Below are 19139 nucleotides of genomic sequence, written 5' to 3' on the forward strand. Positions count from 1 at the left end.
CCTTTGACCTTGGTCATGTGACCTGACACTCAGGCAGGATGTTCAGTAAGACTTGATTACCTTTACATGTATGTCCGAGTTTCATGTGCTAAGTCTATATATTTTCTACGTTATGATGACTTATGATTTCAAAACTCTAACCTTGGTAAAGATTTTAATGTTGACGACTCCGCCGTCATTGGAAAAGCGACGCCTATAGTCTCACTCTGCTATGCCGGCGAGGCAAAACCCCAGATTCTTCCTTATTGTCCAAATCCTTAAAAAAAATTATGGTAATTATGGCTCTTTCTATATTACCGTCATTCTTAATTCATCTTTTTTTCTATATCAACAGCTCATTCTTAATTGTCACCTTGCTCTATCCTGTTCTATTCTTCAGTCAGCTTGCCATCATTCCTTCTTTTCACAAACTTTTTTATCTTCTGCCATTCTAAGTCAGAATGAATATACTGTAAGACATCATTCGCAACACATTCCTATTTAATGAATTCACTTTTGTTACATGCCCAGTGATAAACTATTTCAAATAATCAGAATGCACACAGTGTAAATTATTTGTTGTAAAGTTGTGCAAATTATGTTTGTCCAAACTTAACAGCAAGTACATGTGATCTACACTACAGGATTTCTGTGTGGTCTTCGGCCTCTTCTCCAAGTTTTTAATAACAGTCCATTATTGGTGTTAACTTCCACTTTACTCCTCTTGGACTTTCTGGTATTGAGTAGTAGTGGTCCTCGAGAAATGAAGGTGCTGAAGACTTTGGTACAGGTGTCTTTGCAGTATCTGGGAGGGTGTTTGCAAAATCGAAATTCTTTCCAGGAATTCCTTGGTTTGGGTCATTTCTGTACGAGACAAATTAGAAAAAAGAAACATTTAAGAAAAAAATATATCAAACAAAAGGGAAGGTGGTTATTTTCAAGATGGCGTCCAAGATGGCCGTCACTCAGTATCCACCATAGAATCCCATTTAGTTCGATTTTCATGGTCTATGGGGTAAACAAAATTGTTGATACAGGCTAGAGTGAATCATACATGTAATCCTTCCAATGTGATTGGCAAATCCAAGATGGCGCCCAAAATGGCTACCATAGGTTAAAAATCCACAATTCATCTAATTTGCTTTTATTTGGTTCTTATTCAATGGTTTTAAGGGTGAAGTAGTACATTGGAACAAGTTACAAGGTCTGGTGTGTCCAAAAATCCAAGATGGTGTCCAAAATCCAAAGATGATCGATGGCTTCCCAAAATGGAGTTTAAAATGGCTGTTGAAAAATAAATTGGACATAGTTCTTTCATATCCACCTGGGACATAATGATTTTGGTTTCTAGACCAGGTTTCCAATGGTCAAATAAGACATTGGGATAAGTTACAAGGACAGTCGGTTCAAAAATCCAAGATGACTTCCAAAAATGGATTATAAATATTGCTGTTGCTACTTTAAAACAAGTGGAATGCCTCTAGCCGTCTCACCTGCATCACGCGATTCAACATAGCAGCAGTGCTGACTTTGAAAACTACTTAACTCGCACAAGAAGTTCAGTGATACTTGGTTAGAGCATGATCGGTTCATCACGGACGGACATTTGATAGATTTTGAAAGTTTTGAAGGCTTGTAACAAATTAGGAATAAGATGAACAAGGTTCCTTTGTGTTTTATAGTGAAGGGTAGGACATAGTATGCTGAATGATTAAAAAAGTTTGTTGCCATGGTTACCTACAAACACAGGTATCCACTAAATGTGCCATATCACGGACGGACAAGATAGAAATGTGGTTTTTAGAATTTTTGTACATTTTTATTGTTTCTATCTAAACAGCTTTACATGGACCAATTATTGTTAATGCACCTAACACTCGGGTATGTTAGCTTCTATGTTCAGCATATTGAATTTTTAACCAATATCAAACTTCCAAGAGAATTGCAAATATTTTGCATCACGGACGGACATCATGGACGGACATCACGGACGGACACAATTAAAATACAATGGAAGTACTCTGTAAAAAGTTCTTAGTACTTTTTTGGTAAACAAATGCAATTGTTTTGATGATTTGTACATATTTTAATAATATTAAACAGTATTAGTTGCACAAGTTGCTGCAACTTGATTTAAGATGTAGCAACTTGATTTCTATGCTAGACGCACAGTATAATCTAGACATACGATTGCTCTTAACACATTTCTTGTCAAAATCGAACGTAAAGAATAGGTGATGTACAACTGTATAATAAAAAAAATAAAAAAAGTAAAAAGCAATTGATATGCAGGCAGAAAGGAGCAAATTCACATGACAGTCCTTTTACTTTCAGAAGATAATAATAATAATAATAGCCAATTTTTATAAAGCGCTTTTCCCAGAATGGCCCAAAGCGCGTTACAGCATATTATTACCCCGGTCATTGGATTCGTTTCAATCAAGCACGAAAAGTGCACAATTTCCACTCCCTGGGATCCTTGCATTCATCGTAGCCACATTATGGCGCTGGCAAAACCAAACATACAATATCTTTCGCATCTACCGGTTAGTATGTTAGTATTCATAGAGAATTAGCAAGTGAAAAGACTTTAAATGAAAATTGACATCCTGGTTCTTCCCGCATACATTTTTTACATAGTTTTTGTGGCTCAACTTACCCCAGACGATGGCACAACTTACCCCACAGATGGGGCAAGTTGAGCAATTTGACATCCTTTTTTTCAAAGGTCACAATGACATTCAGCGTGGGGGTAGAAAGTTATATATAGGTGAAAAATATTTCCCAAGAATCAAATTTAAAGGTAAGGTACTTATTTCTACAATATTACTAGTCATATCAATTCTAACGTGCAAAATGCAAAAAGTGTCACAACTTACCCCGCCTTCCCCTATTGTCTTTTTAAAGTGTAGAATACAAGTAGGTTCAAAATCAACAGCTAGTTGATTATTGATCATGTTGATACAAGTATTTTTATGATCATGATGATTTTAGGCATTAATTTTCCAAGAGCAAAGATGTTTTTTTAAGGTCCAAAAACTAAATCTAAAAGATTAACAGGTCACTGATCCTTATGCTTGTTTGTTGGATCAACACTTGTCAGGGGCTCTCTTTAAATCCATCTTTTGCATATATCAAAGCGGAGACACCCCATAACATCAACAGCCCTCATGTATTTAGGCCCTGACCGAATCCAAAATTGAAATTGATATTCCAATCCAAAGCTTAACTTCTAAACACTACATTGCAAGCTTTATGCATTTTCACAGTTTACCAGATAAGCGATTTGCTTAAAATTAGCTCCAAAATGGACTTCGAAAAAAGGTATTCATGTAATTTTCACAAACCTATGTTCTGTTAGAAGCATTGTGAATCCATAAGTTTGTACATGGAAAAATTGATTTTTCTGCTTATCAGATTATGCATTGCATTCTACTTCTCCATCACTTTCTGCAAGCTTGAATTGATGAAATCTACAGCTTTGGACTTGTTCTTGCCATACTTTGTTTCCCGCTTTTTTGGCATATACATGTACATGCAGCTTTTCAACTCTATCTGCATTCCAATAATGCTTAACAATTTTCCTGACAACAATATAGCCCCAATAACGGCCAAACAAAGATATCACAAAAAATTGTGAAGAGTTGTAGGCTTATTCCATTTGAGTTCTGAATAATTCTCAGAGCCATTTTTCACTGCAATTAGAAGCTAAAATTAAACTCATTATCTGCTCAGCAAAGTTTCTCACTTGCATATATGAATCTTTCCACAAGTATTTCACTCGTCCGTCCGTGATGAAATTAATGTCCGTCCGTGATCATTTTTCATTGATTTATTAAATGCATAAAATGTATGGATTTTAGCTATGTTCAAATAAAATGATGAACAGTGTCCAGTGAAATACTTCTACACACTTTTATTTCTGTTTCTATTCTGATAAAGAATAAAAGCTGAGTCCATAGACATTATCCTAATAAAAATGATCACGGACGGACATTAATTTCATCACGGACGGACGGAAACGTTAACATCTACAAGGAAAGTTTACTTCCCATATTTTTTTCCTACTAATTTATGTTTGATGATAGATTAATGTTCAGAGTGCAAGACCATTAAAAAAATTGGAGTAACTTTGAAAACAATAAAACTAGAGTGAAATGAATTTGAGTGAATTAACTTTGTCCGTCCGTGATCAAATTAATGTCCGTCCGTGATCATTTTTGACTGACTTTATGATATGGATAAAATGTATGGATTTTAGCCATGTTCAAATAAAATAATGTACGGTGTTTAGAGAGATACCTCTAAACCTTTTTATTTTTATTTCTACTCTGATAAAGAATAAAAAAACTTTTCATCTTTTTTTCCATCACGGACGGAAATTTCAAAATGGAAATGTTAACACCTACCAAAAAAAATTAGTTCCCAATATTTTTTTTCTACTATATTATGTCTGATAATAGAGAAATTTCAGAGTGCAAGAACATCCAAACCAAATTAGAGTAACTTTAAAAACAATAAAACTAGAGTGAATTTAATTTGAGTAAAAATGTCCGTCCGTGATGAGAGGTAGTAGCACCCCCATGAATAAAATGGACTATTCCGGTACTTTCAGAATCATCAATCTTCATGAAACTTAGTTTTTTGAAACCTGAGATATCAAAGATTATTTTAAAAGCAAATTTGATAAAAGTACCTTAAAAAAAAATTTTCACCTCAATGCGAACCCTTAACCGATCATGCTCGTTACTCTTATTTCCACATTTTATGAACTAGACCAATACACTTACAGAGATATGATGGTAATTCAACAAATACCCCAAGGTTGCTAAAATTCACTGACCTAACATGACATTTGACCTTGATCATGTGACCTGAAACTTGCACAGGATATTCAGTGATACTTGATTACTCTTATGTCCAAGTTTCAAAAGTCAGATCAATAAACTTGCAAAGTTATGATGGTAATTCAACAGATACCCCCATTATGGCCAAAGTTCATTGACCTTTGACCTTGTTAATGTGACCTAAAATGCGCACAGGATGTTCAGTGATACTTGATTACTCTTATGTCCAAGTTTTATGAACTAGACCAACATACTTTCAAAGTTATGATGGTAATTCAACAAATACCCCTAATTCGGCCAAAGTTTATTGACCCTAAATGACATTTGAACTTGATCATGTAACCTGAAACTTGCACAGGATGTTGAGTGATACTTAATTACTATTATGTCCACGTTTCATGTATCAGATCCAAAAACTTTTAAAGTTTTTATTGTAATTCAACAGATGCCCCCAACTCGGCCAAAGTTCATTGACCTTAAATGACCTTTGACCTTGGTCATGTGACGTGAAACTCATGCAGGATGTTTGGCGATACTTGATTAACCTTATGTCCAAGTTTAATGATCTAGGTCCATATATTTCCTAAGTTATGATGACATTTCAAAAACTTAACCTCAGGTTAAGATTTTGATGTTGATTCCTCCACATGGTCTAAGTTCATTGACCCTAAATGACCTTTGACCTTGGTCATGTGACATGAAATTCTAATAGGATGTTCAGTAATACTTGATCAACCTTATGGCCAAGTTTCATGAACTAGGTCCATATACTTTCTAAGTTATGATGCCATTTCAAAAACTTAACCTCAGGTTAAGATTTGATATAGATGCCGCCGCCGCCGTCGGAAAAGCGGCGCCTACAGTCTCACTCTGCTATGCAGGTGAGACAAAAACGACAGTTTGCTCAATATCTAGAAATATGATTTTTCTGTGTCTATAACATGGTTAGATGGGTCAAATAATACATTGGGACAAGATACAAGGAAAGTCAGTGGTCTGTAATGTGCAAAAATCTGAGATGGATCCCAAAAATTAATTCTGAAACTGCTACTATTACTGAAAGCAGACATAGCTCATTTCATTTTGCCCTGGGAGTTGTGACTGTGATGTCTAAACCACTGGTTTCAATGGTCAAATAAAGTAATAGGATAAGTTACAAGGACAGTCAGTGGTCTGGTATGTCCAAAAATAGAAGATGGCTTCCAAAAACCGATCCTACAAAAAAGGCTGCTGATATTTAAAGCGGACATAGCTCATTTCATTTTGGCCTGGGATATGTGATTTTGTCTAAACCACTGGTTTCAAGGGTCAATTAATACATTAGGGCAAGTTACAAGTACATTTTGTGGCCTGGGTTGTCAAAAAATCTAAATTGGCTTTAAAAAAATATTCTAAATTGACTGTTGTTACTTAAAGCAGACATTCATATCGGCCTGGGAGATGCGATTTTAGTGTCTGATTTCAAGGTTCAAAATAATACATTAGGACAAGTTATAAGAACATAATCTGGTCTGGTATGACCAAAAATCCAATATGGCTTCTAAAAATTGATTCTAAAGTGGCTGCTGATACTTAAATGTGACATAGCTCATTTTATATCCACCGGTGATGTATGATTTTGGTGTCTAAACTATGGTTTCAAGGGTCAAATTATATAGGACAAGTTACAATGACACTCATTGGTCTAGTATGTTCAAAATTCCAAGATGGCTTCTAAAAATGGAGTGCAAAATGTCTGATGTTACCTTTTTTTTTAAGAAAAGGACATAGTTTGTTCAATATCTGTCTGGGGAATATGAGTTTGGTGTCTAAACTATGGTTTAAAGGGTCAAGTAATACACCAGGGTTAGTTACAAGACCAGTCAGTTGTCTGTATGTTAAAATCCAAGACGACTTTAAAAAAAAAAGTGGTGTAAATTGACTGTTTTTACTTAAAAGTATAAATAGTTTATTAGAATTACACCTCGGAGGTATGATTTTGCCGTCTACACTAGAATTTTAAGGGTCAATTCGTGCATTGCGTTAAGATGAAAGGACAGTAAGGTGTCAGGTATGTCCAAAAAAAGAAGATGGCTTTTAAATAGGGGTATTAAATGACTGTTGTTACTTAAAAATGAATAAAGAACATTACAAATACACCTTGAGTGTATTATATTCGTGTCTACGCTAGGGTTTTAAGGGTTGAAAATACTTTGGGACTGGTTACCATGAATGCAGTTATCTACATGTACTTTCCTTCTAAAAGTTGGCTTCAAAAATGGGTTCTAGATGAAAAAATTAAAATCCATAATTTATTGTTCAAAATAGACATGAAATGAAATACTCAGAAAATTTGCTTTGCCCAATTGATCATGGGCCCGGCAGCCACTATCCCTTTAATCGTTGAACGCCAAACAGGGTAGCTTGAACCCCCGACCTCCCAGTTGTGAAATAGGCGCTCTACCAACTGAGCCAACACACTGGTGTTGATGCTCATCAGGGCCGTCACCAGCTTTTTTCTAGGGGGGGGGTGCTTTTTATGAAAAAAAAACAAAAACACAAAAACAACGTATTAACTCAATTTCATGCAGTTATATAGCCCGCCGGCCCGAATGGATATAGAAAGTACATACTGGTCAACATGCCTATTGTTCCTCAATGCAGTTTCGGTGTCTGTGTGTCTTTTTTCTTTTTGGGGGGGGTTCTGAAGGGGGGTGCGTTCGCACCCTCCGCACCCCCCCCCCCCTGGCGACGGCCCTGCTCATAGTTCATACAATATCCACCTGTGAGAAATAATCTTGGTGCCTGCACTTATATGCATGGGGATAAGTTGTTTCATGAGTTGGTTAACATACCCATTTTGATGAAAGCTTAGAATCCACCATGAGTTTTGAAACAAATGGAATGCCTTTGGCGGTCTCAACTGCATCACGCGATTCTATATAGAAGCAGTGCCGACTTTGAAAACTACTATAACTCGCACAAGATGTTCAGTGATACTTGGTCACTATTATTTCCACGTTTTATGAACTAGACCAATACACTTAGAGATAGGATGGTAATTCAACAAATACCCCCAACGTGTCCAAAGTTCATTGACCTCACATGACCTTTGACCTTGAACATGTGACCTGAAACTTGCACAGGATATTCAGTGATACTGGATTACTCTTATGTCCAAGTTTCAAAAGTCAGATCCATAAACTTTCAAAGTTATGATGGTAATTCAACAGATACCCCCATTATGGCCAAGGTTCATTGACCTTTGACCTTGGTCATGTGACCTAAAATGCGCACAGGATGTTCAGTGATACTTGATTACTCTTATGTCCAAGTTTTATGAACTAGACAAACATACTTTCAAAGTTATGATGGTAATTCAACAAATACCCCCAATTTGGCCAAAGTTCAATGATCCTAAATGACCTTTGACCTTGATCATGTGACCTGAAACTTGCACAGGATGTTCAGTGATACTTGATCACTATTATGTCCACTTTTCATGTATCAGATCCAAAAACTTTTAAAGTTTTGATTGTAATTCAACAGATGCCCCCAAATCGGCCAAAGTTCATTGACCCTAAATGACCTTTGACCTTGGTCATGTGACGTGAAACTCGTGCAGGATGTTTGGTGATACTTGATTAACCTTATGTCCAAGTTTAATGAACTAGGTCCATATATTTTCTAAGTTATGATGTCATTTCAAAAATTTAACCTTAGGTTAAGATTTGATGTTGACGCCGTCGCCGCTGCCGTCGGAATAGCGGCGCCTTTAGTCTCACTCTGTTATGCAGGTGAGACAAAAATGAAATATTTACCATCCTTGTTACTTGTCCAAATATATTATTTGACCCTTTATACCAAATTTAGACACCAACATTATTTCTTATAGATAGATTATGTACAACTCTGACCATTGAGAGATATGAGTCGTTTTAGATGTCTTTTTTGAAAACCATCTTAGATTTTTTATGCAAACTGGACAACTGCATATCAATGTGACCAGTCTAAACGCATAATTTTAAACATGAAACTTTAGTGTGGACACCGAAATCATATCTCCTTGGTGGATTTAAATAAACTATGTCCTTTTTTTAAAGTAACAGTAGTCATTTTAGACTCTGATTTTTGGAAGTCATCTCAGATTTTCGACATACTGGATGACCACAGACTGTCCTTGTACCTAATTTTCTGACTTTTAATACCATGGTAAAGACATAAAACCTTGGAGGATATTACATGACCTATGTCCATTTGTAAATGCCAGCGGCTAATATTATCTTTAAGGCCACCATGGAGTTAAAGACATAATTGTCCATCCATCATCCTTGTAACATATTCTTATGTATTGTTTATGTTTAACCCTATCTAGGCCGGGGTATTTTGGGAGTTCATATGGCCGGGGGGGGGGGGGGCCATGATCTCGGCCGTGGACCGTGCGATCGCGCCGAAAATTGGCACGCGGGGTTGCCTGGGACATAATCCCGGGGGGGGGCACTTACATTGACGAGTGGATATCATGCACGACCAAAAAAACACGTAAAAAGGATGTCTTTTTCACGATAGGGCACGTTACGTACGTAACGTGATAAGGGTGTCAAAAACACAAAAATAATGAAAAAAGGGTATCTATTTCGCTAGGAAATTTACGTGTTTAGGGTCGAATTTGCGGGGATGATAAAACAAAATTAATTTGTTTTATAAAGGATATCCTTTTTGCTCCAACACTTCGTGTTTAGAGTCCGATTTGCGCGAGGTGTAGAAGTAAAGCCGAAGACCGAAGGACCTGTAACAATAAGACATTCCTGTACTTGTTTAGGGGTTCATTTCAGGGAATATTTGCCAAGAGTATCGTTTTGTTTCCAATACTTGTTAAGAGTAGGGTTTCACACGCCAATACTTGTTAAGGGGTGCATTTTCAGAATATGGAAATTACATGTTTAGGGTGCTTTTCGAGACCCCATGGTCGTGCATGGTATCCTCTCGTGAATGGAAGTGGCCCCCTCAGGGACATAATCTACTAGATTGTCTAGTAATTTATTTCATCCGAATCGCTATTAAGCGATAATGCTAATTTATGCGTAATTAGTATGCGAAATCATACTTTTTCCTCTAACTCCTTAAATAAAGCTCCAAATTTACTAATTTTTGGTATAGAAACTCTTTGTGGTGTTCTTAGCAAGTGTACATGGAAACAAGTGGAATGCCTCTGGCCGTCTCACCTGCATCACGCGGTTCAATATAGCAGCAGTGCTGACTTTGAATACTACTCTAACTCGCACAAGATGTTCAGTGATACATGGTTACCCTTATGTCCACTTTTTATGAACTAGACCAATAAACTTACAGAGATATGATGGTTATTCAACAAAAAACCCCAACATGGCCAAAGTTGAGTGACCTTACATGACCTTTGACCTTGATCATGTGACCTGAAACTCGAACAGGATGTTCAGTGATACATGATTACTCTTATGTACAAGTTTCATGAATCAGGTCCATAAACTTTCAAATTTATGATGGTAATTCAACAGATACACCCAATTCGGCCAAAGTTAATTGACCTTTGACCTTGGTCATGTGACCTGAAATGCACCAGGATGTTCAGTGATACTTGATTACTCTAATGTCCAAGTTTAATGAACTAGACCAATAAACTTTTAAAGTTATGATGGTAATTCAACAGATACCCCCGATTCGGCCAAAGTTCATTGACCCTAAATGACCTTTGACCTTAATCATGAGACCTGAAACTTGCTCAAAACTTTCAGTGATGCTTGATTACTATTATGTCTAAGTTTCATGAATCAGATCCATAAACTTTCAAAGTTATGATGGGAATTCAACAGATATCCCCAATTCGGCCAAAGTTCATTGACCCTAAATGACCTTTGACCTTGGTCATGTGACGTGAAACTCATGCAGGATGTTCAGTGATACTTGATTAACCTTATGTCCAAGTTTCATGAACTAGGTATATATATTTTCTAAGTTATGATGACATTTCAAAAACTTAACCTCAGGTTAAGATTTCGATGTTGAATCCTCCAACATGGTCTAAGTTCATTGACCCTAAATGACCTTTGACCTTGGTCATGTGACATGAAACTCTAATAGGATGTTCAGTAATACTTGATCAACCTTATGGCCAAGTTTCATGAACTAGGTCCATATACTTTCTAAGTTATGACGTCATTTCAAAAACTTAACCTCAGGTTAAGATTTGATGTTGACGCCGCCGCCGCCGTCGGAAAAGCGGCGCCTATAGTCTCACTTTGCTTCGCAGGTGAGACAAAAATTGCGATATCAAATAATTTTCTTATGTATTTTATTGTTTTTTGCAATTTCTTATGTATTTTTCTTTTTGACCTTTCGTTTTTCATTGTTTTTTCAATGAAATTTATTGGGGACTCTTCTGTGATCATAAAAAGCAGAAAATAAATACATTTAGACCAGCAAAACTAAAAATAATCATACATTTATGAATTTTGCTTGAAAACACAATTTGCATTGACTTTGTACACGAAATCACGTTTTTGAGCAATTTTTGGTCCGACATGCACTTACAAAATGTTACGTAATTTCGGAACCACGTACCCGGGTGACTTAAAGTTGGTCTCAAAAGTTGCGCAAGACTTGAAAGTAAAAAGTCAGCGAGCGGCACGGTCAAAAAATTTTGCACAGCGAAAATATTGCGCGATTTGTTGAGGGGGAGGGGCCTCCGAGACCCCCCCCCCCCCCGCCTAGATAGGGATAACCCATTTAACAATGGTATAGGCACAAAAATCATATTCCGGATATTGAACAAACTATGACATTGGGTTTTTTTTAAGTAGCAACAGCATTTCTTACTCCTTGGATTTTTGAACATACCTGACCACTGAGTGTTGTCCCAATGTATTATTTGACCATTGAAACCATGATCTAGACAACAAAATCATATTCGCGCCTAATACTAATTTTTATTATTATTAGCTCACAAGCTTCAGATGAAAATTTTACAATTTTTAGAACTTTTTAAACTCAAACACAATTGAATAGGTTTACAGGATTTTATTAGTCATGATTTTAATGCATGTATTTCACATTGTAACAACTAAAGGGAAACTGTTTTTTATGCCAACATTTTACTCATTTTTATTAAGATTTCTTATGTGGTGGAAGATGTGTTATTTTACAAACTGCGTCATTCTCCAAATTTTAAGTAAGCGTTCTCAGAATTGAGCAGGACGGTTTCTTGGGACGGGCGACCACTCAGCCCCCCCCCTTGGTTCTTCTTCTTTTTTTTTATCTGTATGCTTAATGAGTGCAAGGTGTCAGGGGTGACTGCTGGGTTGGTGGGTGCAGTTGTTTGATTTAACGTGCTTATGGTTGTTTGGATGAATGAGGAGTGTGCTATGAATGTAAATGTTTTTTTTTTTTTTTTGTAAGAGATTGTTTGTCGGCCCTATTAATGTAGTGAGGTTAGCTGACCCTAAGTTCCGCCTGAGCGATGGATTTGAATAACCAATTCCATTGCCCAGGTTGAATGGTGTTGTAGAGGATTGGCATTCCCTGGCTGGAGCTGTGCATTGAACTTGACTGCTCGCTCGTCCCCAGACACACTCCTGTCTTTAGTTCTTTTGTTACTTGCTTAAATCTACGTTTTTATTGTTTGAATTTGAGTGGCGATGTTTGTCAATAAGCATTCTTCCACCACCACCATCTTTCAGTCTTCTATTTGTTCTTTTGTTAAGTTGCATTATATTTTCTTAATCATTTCAAGTTTTGATGTTTTTAAATCAGCTATTTATACATGTATATACCTGTAAATTGTACACAATACAGCCTTTTGGCTGCAACGTGCAATGATTTCGAATAAAATCTTTTCAATTCAATTCATCTCACATGTAGATATGATATCAGCTATGTCCATTTTAATCATACAGCCATTTTAAACTCAATTTTTGGAAGATATCTTGGATTTTTGGACACACAAGACCACTGACTGTCCTTGTAACTTGTCCCGATGTACTACTTCAATACTTAAACCATTGCACAGAATTGAATTTAGAATTAAAGCCACTGAAGTAATAGATGAATTAGATTTTTTAGCCTACGGCAGCCATTTTGGGCGCCATCTTGGATTTCCTGGTACCTTGGAGTGCTAATATTCACTCTAACTTCTATCAATAAATTTGTTTACCCACTGGACCATGGAATATGAACATAAATAGGATTCTAGAGTGGATAATGAGAGAACTATATCCATTTTCAGTGAATGGCGGCCACCTTGGACACCCTCTTGAAAATAAGTACTTTCCCAGATGTAGATTTTGGTAGATTTTTAGTACTTTATTCCTGAGGTCAAATACTGCCAGAAACAGTTGAAAAATCATTTGTTGCAATTTGTTCCAAGTCAAACCATATATTGACCCGTTTACAAATCAAAGGGAGATAATATGGAGTACCGGGTATATTTCTTTATAACACATATATGATATGGATCTACTGTACCTACTTAAGACGAGGCGGGAAATCAAATATGGTTGGGGCAGCATCCTGTCTAAGACGAATCGTTTGCCCAGTCCAGTCAAAGCAAGCATCTTCAAAATAATCAGAACAGAGTACAGAGCTCTTGGAGGAATTCAATGAAGCTTGCTTCATATTGACCATCCATACTATGTTACAGTACCGGTACAGTCCAAAAGCTGAATGGAAATCTGCAGAAAATGTAAACACATGTCATAAAATCAATTACTCATGAGAAAACTCTAGGCCTACTCAGCAGTGGCCCATTTCTCAACAACTGGACAAGTTAGTCATATATCTTTATCTACCAAACACAGAGATAGTTCCAATCTTACCCAGAAGGATTAACTTGAATCCATTGATATCATTATATCAATACTATCAGTAGAAGGTACATAAGCCTAAGTCACATAATAGCATATAATTTTCAAAAAGTAAACTTATGATAAAACTTACAATTATTGTGATGAATCTGGAAATACATCCAATCAAAATAATAGCAGAGGCAAAATAGAAGGGGGTGAATATAAAAATAGTATTTCTATTTGAAAAAAAATCAATTCATTTGATCACCTCCTAGTGTTTTATCATGTTGACCTCAGCATCCATGATTACAACTCATGCAGAAATTGTAACAAGCAGAACCAAACAGAATCAGTTTGCCACACTCAAATTAATTTGCATTGTTTATTTGTTACATGGGTCAGTCCATGTCATATCAACCAATGCTTGTCACCCAACCCACTTCGATTTTCTTTAAACTCGCACAAAATGTTGCCCCAAGTGTCTGACGGAAAAATCTGAAATATTTTGCCCCAAGGTCAAATGGTTGCTAAGATACGGCCTCCCATAGCAACCAATGCGCGCACAACAAAATTATTTTAAATAAAATTGCCTATTTTTGATTGACTACTGCAGCAAAGTTTGATTGATAGCAGTCTTTATTTTCAGTAAATTGGAAGAACTTTTTGGTCTAAACATGCAGAGTATACTGTAGCGCGGACCTGTCAACCGGATTTTGCACACGAGGTCACCGAAAATGGCGTTAAGCATCCGTGTCAATGATTTCAGAAGCATGTTTGGAGGCTCATAAATCCAAAACTAAATTAGCTTAGAACCAAATATTGTGCACATTAATGTACTTTCAGATACTCAACAGATTTACAAAAAATTGACCAAAGAGTATGTGTCGTTTTCCTGTAGGGCGCCGTCAAAGTTGGATATTTTCAAAAGATGCCAAGTTCAAGGTCACGGATCGCCTCCCGTCCCATCGAGGAGGGGGACCAATTTCTGTGTTTTGATAGACATTTACCCATATTTTCAAGTGTTACTTGAGAAATTTTGCTAACGGAATGTTTAGTGGCTGATTTGCGCATTCCAAAATGGTCGTAAACACCCTAAAATTGATGTTAATGACAATATATGCTTTTCAACAATTTTCAAATTGTGATAACTCAAAGATGAAGAGCCCAAAGACATTGATATCTTCTGTGACGATAGTCTGTAATTAGTATTAAAAGAATATATCTTCAGAAATAGTTTTTATTGTTGGCAAGGACCTTGAAAACACACCTAAAATTCAATAAAAACAGTAAATTTGCTAATTTTCCAGAATCATAATGGCATTCAAATGGTGTTTACATTGACTTTCAAATGGGTGTCATTTCAATACAAAGGGTGAGCTTAAGCCAAAACTTGAAAGACATGTTCAACTTTTGGTCTACTTTGGGCAACATAAAATATTTGAACTCAAAACCATATCATTTGACCTTGAAATTATTCCAAATATAGCTATTTGTTGCTTCATAAGTACATGTAGCACATCCAAATCGCGCGTGTACTTTGTACTTTGCAACACATTTCAAAATGGATTTTCTCATAGAGAGAATACCTGATCAGGCTGATATTTGCAGTATAAGTAGTTGGTAATGAGTTCTTGGAGGACCTACAGATTAAGTACCTATTCTCTCATGACAATGACCTTGAAAATACAGCTGATAATCGTGAAAATCAATAAATCATACTATTTTCATTAGTAATCAAGTGTTTTTAACCCACTCATGTCTTGATAGAATAGTTACCTAAACTGTAGATTTTCCAAGCACTAATTACAGACTACTAATACTGCAAATATCAGCCTGATCATGTATTCTCTCTATGAGAAAATCCATTTTGAAATAGGTTGCAAAGTACAATGTACACGCACGATTTGAATATGCTACTTATAAAGCAACATATAGCTATATTTAGAATAATTTCAAGGTCAAATGATATGGTCTTGAGTTCAAATATTTTATGTAGCTGAAAGTAGACCAAAAGTGGAACAGGATTTGCAATTATCAGCATGAACTCACAATCCAAGATGGAATAACACACAATGAAAAGTTGATAAAAAACACTTGATTATTTATGAAAATTGTATGATTTATTGATTATTTTCAGCTGTATTTTCAAGGTCATTGTCATGAGAGAATAGGTACTTAATCTGTAGGTCCTCCAAGAACTCATTACCAACTACTTATACTGCAAATATCAGCCTGATCAGGTATTCTCTCTATGAGAAAATCCATTTTGAAATGTGTTGCAAAGTACAATGAACACGCGCGATTTGAATATGCTACTTATGAGCAACAAATGGCTATATTTGGAATAATTTCAAGGTCAAATGATATGGTTTTGAGATCAAATATTTTATGTTGCTCAAAGTAGACCAAAAGTTGAACATGTCTTTCAAGTTTTGGCTTAAGCTCACCCTTTGTATTGAAATGACACCTATTTGAAAGTCAATGTAAACACCATTTGAATGCCATTATGATTCTGGAAAATTAGCATATTTACTGTTTTTATTGAATTTTAGGTGTGTTTTCAAGGTCATTGCCAACAATAAAAACTATTTCTGTAGATATATTTTAATACTAATCACAGACTACCACCACAGAATATATCAATGTCTTTGGGCTCTTCATCTTTGAGTTATCACAATTTGAAAAGTGTTGAAAAGCATGTATGTGTCATCAATATCAATTTTAGGGTGTTTACGACCATTTTGGAATGCGCAAATCAGCCCCTAAACATTCCGGTAGCAAAATTTCTCAAGTAACACTTGAAAATATGGGTAAATGTCTACCAAAACACAGAAATTGGTCCCCCTCCTCGATGGGACGGGAGGTGATCCGTGACCTTGAACTTGGCATCTTTTGATAAAAATCCAACTTTGAGGGCGCCCTACAGGAAAATGACACGTACTCTTGGGTCAATTTTTTGTAATTCTGTCGAGTATCTGAAAGTACATTAATGTGCATAATATTTGGTTCTAAGCTAATTCAGTTTTGGATTTATGAGCCTCCAAACATGCTTCTGAAATCATTGACACGGATGCTTAACGCCATTTTCGGAGACCTCGTGTGCGAAATCCGGTTGACAGGTCCGCGCTACAGTATACTCTGCATGTTTAGACCAAAAAGTTCTTCCAATTTACTGAAAATGAAGACTGTAATCAATCAAACTTTGCTGCAGTAGTCAATCAAAAATAGGCAATTTTATTTAAAATAATTTTGTTGTGCGCGCATTGGTTGCTATGGGAGGCCGTATCTTAGCAACCGACCTTCTGGCAAAATATTTCAGATTTTTCCGTCAGACACTTGGGGCAACATTTGGTGCGAGTTTAAAGAAAATCGAAGAGGGTCGGGTGACAAATTGTCTGAAAATTGGTTGATTTGACGTGGATTGACCCACATACCTATCCCACTTATTATTACAAAAAATGCTTAGAATGACCATTTTTCGGGTCGGAATCTCAACAATTTTTAGCTCGCGCTTTGCGTTCTCACTATTGAAATATGTACTGTCCTCTAGGGTAAACAGTCCTTAACAGGTCCCTTTTCGATAATGCTCGAACACTTACTTAAAACAATTCTGCTCATGCTTGGCATTTTTAGTAATTATCTAGTTACATATGCATCTTGTTCAGGATCACAAACAGTACCCAGAATGTTGAATTTTCAGGACAAAATACATGAAATTCAAAAAAAGAAAGAAAAAAATATTGGCTCGCACTTTATATAGGGCCTATGAGATTATTTCATATTGATGTTATTTTATAAGAATAATGCTAAGAAGTGACTGATCAGGGAAAATACAGATAATTTTGGGCCCCTTCCCGGGCCATCATCCCCTATTGGCGAAAGTCGGATCCACCCTTGTGACACACACACACAGAAGAAATGGTGCCCCCTGGCCCTGCCACTGAAAAAGCAAGGATCCCCAGTGCCCCCCCCCCCCCGGAAAAATATCCTAGCTACGCCACTAGACTGATTTCTTCATCCCAAACCATTACAAGATTATTTCTATCCAGGATGTAAATCAATTCTAGAAATTCATCATTCTGGGAGTCTTACCTCTGGCCGGGCAGCAAATATTTTTTCTGCATATGGAAACGCTATGGAATATGAATAATTCATACGTTGATTTAAAAAAAATGAAGTGCGCAGGCGCATGGACATGGACTTGGCAATAGTTCTCTAGCTTTATCAATTTGTACATGAACAAATGGACGAGCACACTCTTGTACATAAATTAATGGACTCCATCGCATCCTCCCCGCTTTCTCAAAGTTTTGATTTCTCTCCCTTCCTCTCTCTAATAGCTGGCTTGGTCACATTTGTCCTACGGCCGGCGTACGGCAGTACGGTGAGTCGAAAGCAGCAGTTTCTTTAATTAGGTGATCTGTCAATCGACAATAATAATGCCGTTTTTACATTATATATTAAGATCTAGGCCGGAATATCTTCAGCCTGTATAATTCATTACCATTTCAGATGTGCAGAAAAGACAAATCACCCTCCCCGGCCCCATGCTGTACTGACAACAGTACATAAACTTGAATACACGGGACTAGCATTGTTTTTGCAAATGCAAGTTTGGTAACGATTAACGAATTCGCGAATTTCCCTTTTTTAACGTAATTTTTGAGTCGAAAACATTTAAGCTGAACTTACGAAATCAATGTCCATCCCAATCCTAGCGATTAGAGCAGTTGTATGCAGCTCATGTAGGCATGAATAATGTGAAATCTAAGCTAAGACAAGTTCACCAACTCGTCAACAACTACGTGACCGGCCCGACCGGAGCTTTAGTACAGCTAGCTAGCTGCAGGCGCTGGCAATCAGCGACCCATAGCAGACAGAGGAGACAAAATTTTTTTGTGTGTTTTGACACAAAATCATTTCGTCGACGGAATGATTTCGCAACGGAACGAAATGAATAGACAGAGACAAAATTTTTTTGTGTTTTGACACAAAATCATTTCGTCGACAGGATATCGCATCTGAACGAAATGAATAGACAGAGGAGACGAAATTTTTTTGTGTTTTGGCACAAAATCATTTTGTCCACGGAATAGATATCGCATCGGAACGAAATGAATAGACAGGGGAGACGAAATTTTTTTTTGTGTTTTGACACAAAATCATTTCGTCGACAGAATAAATTTTGCATCGGGACGAAATGAATTTTGTGGACGAAATTGATTAAGGGTGACACAGAATAAATTTCGTATACGAAATCACACTGCATCATGACGAAATGATTTTCGTTTGAGTGAAAAAACAAAGTGTGCATACAGAATTTTCCATTGGACACTTAGGGCGCCATTTCGTTAGATCAAAATTCATTTTGTACATACGAAATAAATTTTGTGGACGCAATTACATTTCGTCTCAACGAAAATTGATTTCGTCGGACGAAATTAATTTTATGTGACAAAAAATAAATTTCGTATACGAAATAAAACAGCGTCATGACAAAATGATTTTCATATTA

The 19139-nt window shown here is 36.5% G+C and overlaps 1 long non-coding RNA gene across 2 annotated transcripts; it reads right to left on the reverse strand.

Moving 5' to 3' along the window:
* Positions 1-466: 466 nt before the first annotated feature.
* Positions 467-18707, reverse strand: LOC121428031. Of its 2 annotated transcripts, none has more exons than XR_005971729.1 (3): positions 18317-18707; positions 13305-13510; positions 467-843 (listed from the first exon to the last, which is right to left on the reverse strand). It is a non-coding gene; the product is annotated as an uncharacterized LOC121428031 (long non-coding RNA). The 2 variants fall into 2 exon arrangements; XR_005971728.1 differs by having other exon boundaries at positions 13309-13510; positions 18317-18702.
* Positions 18708-19139: the final 432 nt, after the last annotated feature.

Source organism: Lytechinus variegatus, chromosome 14 (genome assembly GCF_018143015.1).
Source record: "Lytechinus variegatus isolate NC3 chromosome 14, Lvar_3.0, whole genome shotgun sequence".
Lineage (NCBI taxonomy): Eukaryota > Metazoa > Echinodermata > Echinoidea > Temnopleuroida > Toxopneustidae > Lytechinus > Lytechinus variegatus.